Genomic DNA, 8,831 nt, shown 5'->3' on the forward strand with positions numbered 1-8,831 from the left:
GTCCTAAGAGGAACAATGCTAGTGTGCAAGTCCATCCCCGGGGTGCAACTCCAGAAATGAAAAAGTTGAATGTAGGCTCCCCCCGAATTAATATGATGCTTAAATTAAACTATTTGCTGTAGTGACATTACTTGCCAAGGCTGCAAATCTTGAAGTTCAAATCTTTCCCTTCCCAGAATGGCTCTGTGCTTGGGTCTAGTTGAGTAAATGGCATGCAAAGCATTAGCCACGGCATAGACTGCATTGTAAATATTGTAGCTGTGACCAGTCATGAGTAGCTCAAACTGATGCCCAGGAAGACTCTCCAACTTCTCCTCCCCAGTACATATTTTAAAGTCATATTCTGGCTCTTCAAGATTTGTAAATGAACAATCAAATGCTTGCTCCCAGAAATCATTAACAAATCCATCTCCTTCAGTCCAGTAAGGTTTTACTTTCTGAAGAAATTCCCTGAATTCTGGAACATCTTGTGAATGAATGGTAAAGGCAATTGCACCTTGGAGCATCTGAAGACCCCAGTTCCTTTGAATGCTAGATAATGCAAAATCAATCTGAGTTGTCATGATCCATACCTTTCTAAATGATTCATTCCCCTTACTTTCAGCAATAAATCTTAGCCACACAATAGTCAAAGTTTCTCCATAGATGATCAACGTATTGACTTTGCTATCTGTGAAATCTAAATAATTACTTGATACCATGTCAAAGAGTTTATCCAAGTCATCAAAACGGGGTGATTGTTGGATTCTTTGTGTGAAGGCTGAACAAATTCCATTTTGGGAAAACAACGGCTCCATGGTCTGCAAGAAATTTTCTCCACTCCCGTCATCCACAACAAAGAGCCCGACCCATGTCCATCCAAAGTGATTAAGCAAGCTGGTAATCCCCTTGTACAGATGGACTTCATTTGGCACCATGTGATATAAAATGTGGTCCTGATCTATGTCAGTCTTTTCTGGGGGAAAGGCGCCATAGGTGAGCTAAAAGAAAATGTATTTATTGTCAAAGATACTAATTTCATTATGTGCTATATCATTGTGTTTTTTTGTGAGTGAGTGAATAAACGACTAAATATGTGGATTGTACCTAAATATTTGCGACTATAACAATAATTTCATGCAAGTTATCCATATGGACTACTTGTGGAACACTTTGTATGAATACTGAACAGATTTATTTCTGCAAAATAATAGCCCTGTGGTATGCAGCATTCTTCACTGTGTGGCTCAAACCTGCTCCACATTCATCCAAAATAGTTTAGTTAGGTGATGATCCCTACATAGTGTTTCTTGGGGTTTTATTGGGCAACTTATGGATACAATGGAATTTGCGAATATATTTACAAGACGGATGGGAGCAATATATACAGAGCAATATGCTAATATTATAGTAAATGGGAATTTGTCAGAAAAATGCTTTGTATCAAAAGAAACAAAACAAGGTTTCCCACTGTCACCATTATTGTTTATTTTGGTGTTAGATGCCTTATGTAGAGATATAAGAGAAAGTGATGAGATACAAAGTATCAAAGTGGGACAACAAACTTACAAATTAAAAGCATTTGCAGGTGTTGTGGATTTATTTGTAAGAGACCCCTTTTAAAATATGGTAAACGTATTTGAAAAGATAAAGCAATTTGTTTTTTAGCAGGTTTTTATATAAATAAAACTAAGATTAAAATATCAGTAAAAATATGGATCAGCAAGCAAAAGAGGCTTTACAAAAGAAGACTGGAATTAAGAATTCATTTGGGAAGGGAAGAAACCAAGGCTTAAATTAATAACAGATGCTAAAGAAGGAGGTGAAATCTCACTTCCAAATAACTTCCAAATCTAATATTATATTATGATGCAGCATGTTTGACATGAATAAAGGAATGGAGGGTATTTTTAAAATGACTGAATTGCTGGATCTAGAGGGATGTGGTGGAAGATATGGGTGGCATGCATATTTGTGGTGTGAAAAAGCAAAGCTCCATAAAGACTTTCTAAATCATGCTGTAAGAAGTTTATTTGGAGTATGGACAGTTATAAAAATCTACTTGAATGGAAAACACCACTGTGGTTAACTCCCATAAAGGCCTGTGCTCCAAAAGAAAAGAATATGAATGAGAACTGGGGAATTTATAGAGCTATGTTAAGTTACACTGAAAGCAGGTATAAACTCTTTTTTAAAATAGAAGAAATTCAAGACCTTGTATCATATTGGTTTCAGTATCATCAAGTAAATGAGTTATTTAAGAAGGATGTGTTAAATGGTTTTATGGAATAAGGATCTTATTTTGAAATGGGGATACTTGAGAGTAATGAAAAATTGATTTCTTAAATGTACAAAATGCTACTAGAATGGGATAGTAAAGATGAAAGGGTTAAGTCAACAATTATACAATGGGCTAAAGACTTAGTTAATAATGTTAATATTGTTTCTTGGGAGTATTTATGGAAAAATGATGTGAATTCATTGCTTGTTATACACTTTATTTGGTATTTAACACTAAACAAACAGGCTAAGATGCACAAAAATGTATCAAGTAAATGCTGGAAATGTAAGCAGATAGATGGGTCATTCTTCCATATGTGGTGGACATGTAAAAAAGCTAAAGTCTTTTGGAGAAATGATATGTAATTAAATGAAGAAAATGTTTAAATCGGCCATTCCCCAAAGGCCAGAAGTTTTCTTTATAGGCTTAATAGGGACTGAGGTCCCAATGAAGATGACTAAACTATTTATGCATGTGAATGCAGCAGCTGGATTATATGCACAGAAATGGAAAGGAGAGCAGGTTCCAACAACAGAAGAGCGGCTTTTGAAAGTAATGAACTATGCAGAAATGGCAAAGCTGTCAGCAAAATCAAGAGATCAAAATACAGATTTTTGATAGAAGAATGGAGGCCCTTCACGGACTATTTTTAAAAAATAGTCTAATGAAATTATAGGTAGGGTTCCAGATTAAAGCAGCAGAAGAAAAATGATAAAATAATTGTAATAGAGAAACTTTTTGTAATAGATAAAATATATAATGCAGTAGAAGAGGTGAGGTGAGGTTGGGCAAAAGACAACTTATGAAACAATGTAGTTATCTGATACAAAGATTGTTGTAAAATGTTTGGAAAACGTCTAGGTGATGATCCCTAGAAGTTGATGGACTTCATTATGCACTATGTGGAAATAGAAAGGAACCTGATCATTCCTGTGTGTAATATGAACTATAAGTTTGTTTTAAAAAAATAAATGTGCATCTATTGAAAAGGTATACACAGAGAATTACTCAGATAGGCTTTGTTGTTTAGTTGTTTAGTCATATCTGATTCTTCGTGACTCCTTGGACAAGAGCACGCCAGGCACTCCGGTCTTTCACTGCCTCCTGCAGTTTGGTCAAACTCATGTTAGTAGCTTCGAGAACACTGTCCAACCAACTTGTCCTCTGTCGTCCCCTTCTCCTTGTACCCTCCATCTTTCCCAACATCAGGGTCTTTTCCAGGGAGTCTTCTCTTCTCATAAGGTGGCTAAAGTACTGCAGCCTCAGCTTCAGGATCTGTCCTTCCAGTGAGCACTCAGGGCTGATTTTCTTAAGAAGATAGGTTTGATCTTCTTGCAGTCCATAGGACTCTCACCATAATTCACAGACAGGGCTTAATCTATCACAATTCCTTCAACAGACTTTCACCAGGGTTTGGTAATATAATGAAGCTGGCAGAATTGTGGACATGGGTTTTGTTGATACGATGAATGCAATCATAGAAAAGATGAGCCAAACTCTGCTTTTCTCAGCCTTGCAAACCAAATCGGTGAAGGCCCAGCTGAGCTTGAAAGATCCAGAATGTAACTGGGTACATGAGAAGGCAAAGTTCACTATTCCAGTAACTGAATAAGAAAAGTATTGTATTTTTTGCAAGCTATAAAGAGGTTCAGTATTTGTTTAGAGTCTTCTGCCATCTTTGACCCGGGTTACCTGTACTGGCTCTTCATGGCAAGCAGCAGTGGATGAAGAGAATGGAAGTCTACCCTTATTTTGTGTGCAAGAAATCAGCAGTTCTCTATGATATTAGGGGCTTGATTTCTCTGCTGTGAATTGGATCAATCAGCTTGACTGTCCAGGGGACGCAAATACTTACATTCACAGAGTTGGCAGAACAGCCAAATACAAAGAAGGTGGGGAAACTCTTCTTGCGCTGCTTTCTTCAGAGGAAAAGGGAATGATGCAGCAGCTGTCACAGAAGAAATTTCCCATCAACAACATCAAAATCAATCCTGAAAAGCTTGTTGACATCCAGAAAAAGATGCAGTCTTTCTTGGCTCAAGATCAAGAGTTGAAAGAGAGAGTCCAACGGTGTTTTGTTTCCTATCTGTGATCGGTCTATCTAATGAAGAACAAGGAAGTGTTTGATGTATTCAAGTTGCCTATTGCTGAATATGCCCTCTCCCTTGGGCTTGCAGTGGCCCCTCATGAGTGATTTCTTCAGAAGTTCCAGAAGAAAACGCATGAGAATGAGGATGAGAAAGAAAGACCATTGCAGCAAACTGATAAGCCCAAAGATGCCCCTTTTCCTGTAAGCAACCATGGTGCAGAGAAATGCAGAGCACTCTTCAGCAAAACAGCAGTGTTGTGGGGAGACGAGAACATAGAACTCTCCAGCACAGACATTGAAACTGAGGATGATGCATCACAGGCTCAGACTGAGACTGAAGAGGAGCCCATAGCGGTCAAGGGTTTGGAAGCTGAACGCCTGCAGTTCTTTGAAGAAGGTGATAGTTATGACGACAACACTCAGGATCTTAACGTGCTGACAGTGAAATGGTGGAATGTATTTGGTTTAGAAACAGGAGACAAAGTAGCACCAAGTACACCAAATTTAAAGCTGAAAAAGAGAATAACTAAAACAAAAAAGGTTAAAAAAAGTATTGCAGGGAAAATGTAAAGTAAACACACACAAAAATGTGTTTACTGAAGATAGGGAAATAATTCAGCAGTGGCCGCCCGCACAAAAACTGTTCATGACAAAGCAGATGAGGATGACAACAGTGGTAGAATCAGCCCCAACATAGCAAAAGAGAGGCTGTAGGAAGAGGACAAATTTGAGAAAGAAGATACAAAGGAGATTAAAGAAAAACACAGAGAAAAAACAACTGAAAGAAAAGGCAGGAAAAGAGAAGTCAGAAAGAAAAATGCAAAAGGGGAAGAGGAATGTGTTGCCTTGGTTATGCATTTTGTGGTTTTATATTTTGATTTTATTCTGTGAACTGCCCTGAGACCTCATAATAATAATTAGGGAAAAGTTTTCTACTTGGTCATGTAATGAAGCATAAAATCACAATGAGAATGAAAAATGGTAAGGGAGTTGTTTCTGAAAATCCCGACACCCCATTCACAAATCCAACCTGTGGAATCTTGAAAAGACCTAAGATGTCTGCCATAAGGGAAGAGGTCTCAGAGCCAAGTCCTCCAATGACAGCTATGAGGTTTTTCTTACTGCCACATCTGTAGTTGAGGACAAATTTATGTGATTTGAAGAGCAGATCTAGAGTGGATTGATAGGTCATCATGGCATCATAGTAGCTGTCGTAGATGTGGAATCCAAGTGTAGCATTAGGCAAGATCATTGGATTTTCATTGATCTCATTTATAGCAAATGCCAAGGCAAGAGCATGCTGGTAGAATTTTGTCACAATACTGAAAAAGAATATATTCTACTGTATCAAAAGGGAATCATACAATTCACAAAGATCTTATAGTTCTGTAGGTAAACCATTTAGTTTGCAATAACAGCAGTTGTATCTGAATTCTAATATTAGTGCTCTGCATAGTAGTTTGATATTTTATCTGTTTTAAAGTCTGATAGTTTTGCATTTTAAAGTTTCCTTTTCCTTTACCTTATTCCACCCCATCCCAACCGGCACTCCTTCCCTTGTGGCTCTAATGGATTCATAAATCCATGATTCATTTAAATACACTCAAACAATGAAGCATGGGGAAAAGAAGAGATATATTTACCATGGGACCTCAAACAGCTTCTGAGAAGGGTGTTCCTCAAAGTAAATTTCTCCAGAAACATAAGCTATCTGAGATGTCATCCCACCAATGCAGAGATCAACTTGTTGGTACCACTCATTGGGAACAGGGAGGGAATCAGTAATCCAGCACAGGCTAGAATCTATTTCAGATGCCATTGAAGGCAAGAGATATATAACTACAAATCCCAGCATCCTTACAGCAAATGTTAATTCTAGATGCATCTCTCAAGTATTCATCCAATTCTTCATTTACATGCATCTCTCAATTATTTCCTCATCCTCATCACTTAGGTAGGAAGGGATGGTTTGCAACCCTGCTAAAGGACTCTACAGGGAAACACCTCATCCTTCTGTTATGTTACAGGGATACAAAGCCATGCCTTCAATAGATGAGATTGGCAATGTTACTGTTTCAAGTCTGGCTACGAAGAATAAAGAGAAAACTATCAGAGGTGAAATTAACAGAGCCCAGCCTGCCTCTTGCCCCTACTCCCAGCTCTTACTACTACTTGGATTACTACTAGTTATACTTTTTGACTTCCTCATCCTTCTGGAAAACCTTTGGAGCTTTGGGCAGCTGGACAAATTAAACTGATTTGAATAATTACAAAATGAGAAAATTACTCCTTCAAAGCCTGGGCCCCAAGTGGCACTTTTTGTAAGAAACATGCTGATAATTTTCTTCCTAGATTTGACCAATAGTCTCTCCTCTGTAATGGAATGTGAAGTAGCAGGTGAATATTACACAAGCTGTACACAAGAGGAAAGTTGGGGCCTAAGATGAAGACACCAGTCTCACTGGGCACATATGTCCTTGAAACTGTTGCTAGGTTCTCCTAACTCTGCCCCTCCCCCAATACTTCACGGCTTATTTTCTGATGCTCAGTTGCTGCTTCAAAGGAATAGAACAATAAAGAAAAGATGCCAATACCACTCCTTTCTCCTTTGCAACCTTTTACAACACTTGATTAATCTTAAGCCATGTTGATGCTTGCCAGTTGCTCTGTTTAAGTATGCACCAATTTAAAATGTTCTGCATTTTGGCCAGATACCTACTGTATGGGCTGTTAGCTTCCCACCTATTGCTATTATTGGGTCAAGGAGAGTACACTGCTGCATCATGTCATGGATAAATCCTCAACTTCTGAACTTTTTACACACGTCTTTTGCTGACATTTTGGGACAGCTATGCAGGGAAAAAATAAAATAAAATTGCAGGGGGTTGGAATAGATGACCCTCATGGTCCTTTCCAACTCTACAATTCTATAATTCCATGATATTCTCCAGGTGGCAGACAGATGCAAGAAGGAGGCCAGGAGGAAGCCAGTTAGCTGGAGACACCTGGAGATAATCTGCACCTGGCCTCTAAAGTGTCAGGATACTCCATCTCTACTTAGAAAATTACTTGGCAATGAATCCAACTGCCAGCTGGAGAAATCCTAGAATGGGATCCAGCCCATAGGATTGGAACAAATGAATTCCCTTTGGAATCATCTGACCGGTTTCTCATATCCCTCCAAAAGTGAATTCTCCCTTCAGTTCCTCTCCTTGACACTTGCACTCTGCTGATTTCTACTGTGCTTGAAGAAACACAGCACATAGGTGCCAACTCCTAGGGACCAAGTTCCCTTCAGCCCCCCAAAAAAACATTTTAAGTGTCCAGCCCTCTCCCCATGAGTTGATGGGCATTGCCATTTACATGGTGAGCATGCTTCATGTCTTCTGATCATTTGTGTGGGGCAGGGCTTAGCTCCCCTCCCCCATATATTTTATTCACATTGGCACACCTGACACAAGGGATGAGAAACAATAGAGACAAGGACTGGAACTGTGTACAAAATGAGAGTGCAATACTAATTCAGGACATATATTTCTAGTGCTATTAAAGGGACAAAACATTACTGCATGCTCATGGCCAGTGTAGAGTTACCACCATTTTGTGCTAGAAAAGGCAGAAAGTGAGCTTTGTTTTCACCTCACTCCTGGAGATGACATTGGACTATTCATCCAGATACTGATAACCAGTGTAAATTATTTATAATTGCTACTGTCCAGCTTACTATCATTTTATGAGAATGACAACTGGGATGGGAAGAAATGGGGAAGTTTCCCCCCTTCCGCAGACTGAGAGCCTCAATATATTAATGACGATTACCAATGGTGAAATAAATGTTTGCATAATAGAAGTTGTGATCAAGTGCTGGGTGTATAGATGTGTTTGTAAAAGAAAAGACAAGTATTGATGTATTTATATGATGTATTAAATATATATGCTTTCAAAGACAATACACAATCCAGCAGTTAAAAGAGAGTAAACAACAAAAAAGCCCCCATAAATTTTAGATTTTTATGACACATCACTGAAGACCTGCATAAGATGTCAGTCCCAAAGCATACCTGGTTCCCCTTTATGCTGGAATTCCATTGCCTTACTGCTATGACTGTATCCTTCATAACAGTGTCCCTATAATTGAAAACTATCTTTTATATTCCACAATTACTAGTTAAAAACAATGACTTTCATATTAAATAAACAGCGATATTTTAATATATTTAATTGTCAAAAACCATTGCAATTCAGTGATCAAAATACAAGTGAAGACCAATACACATAAGGATTCATTTAGCAAGCAGGAAGAATAAGAGGCACACAATGGAGAGCAAGCAAAGGGGAGCTTCTTTTTCTGGCCAAAGCCACTCCATACTCTTCATCTGCATTTGAACCAGAAAGAACAAAGAAAAGCATGGGCAAAACAAAGGTAATCTGGAAACAATCATGACCAGGCAGCATGGCTCTGAAGGAATCACACTTAGCATT

General features: G+C 38.4%; 1 pseudogene across 1 annotated transcript; it reads left to right on the top strand.

Moving 5' to 3' along the window:
• Positions 1-2,511: 2,511 nt before the first annotated feature.
• On the top strand, positions 2,512-6,607 carry LOC308461939 (putative ATP-dependent RNA helicase DDX10 pseudogene; annotated as a pseudogene). Its single transcript has 3 exons — positions 2,512-2,530; positions 3,691-5,198; positions 6,377-6,607. The product of its transcript is annotated as a putative ATP-dependent RNA helicase DDX10 pseudogene (transcript).
• Positions 6,608-8,831: the final 2,224 nt, after the last annotated feature.

This window comes from Podarcis pityusensis (assembly GCF_964106645.2).
Source record: "Podarcis pityusensis genome assembly, chromosome: 13".
Taxonomy (NCBI): Eukaryota; Metazoa; Chordata; class Lepidosauria; order Squamata; family Lacertidae; genus Podarcis; species Podarcis pityusensis.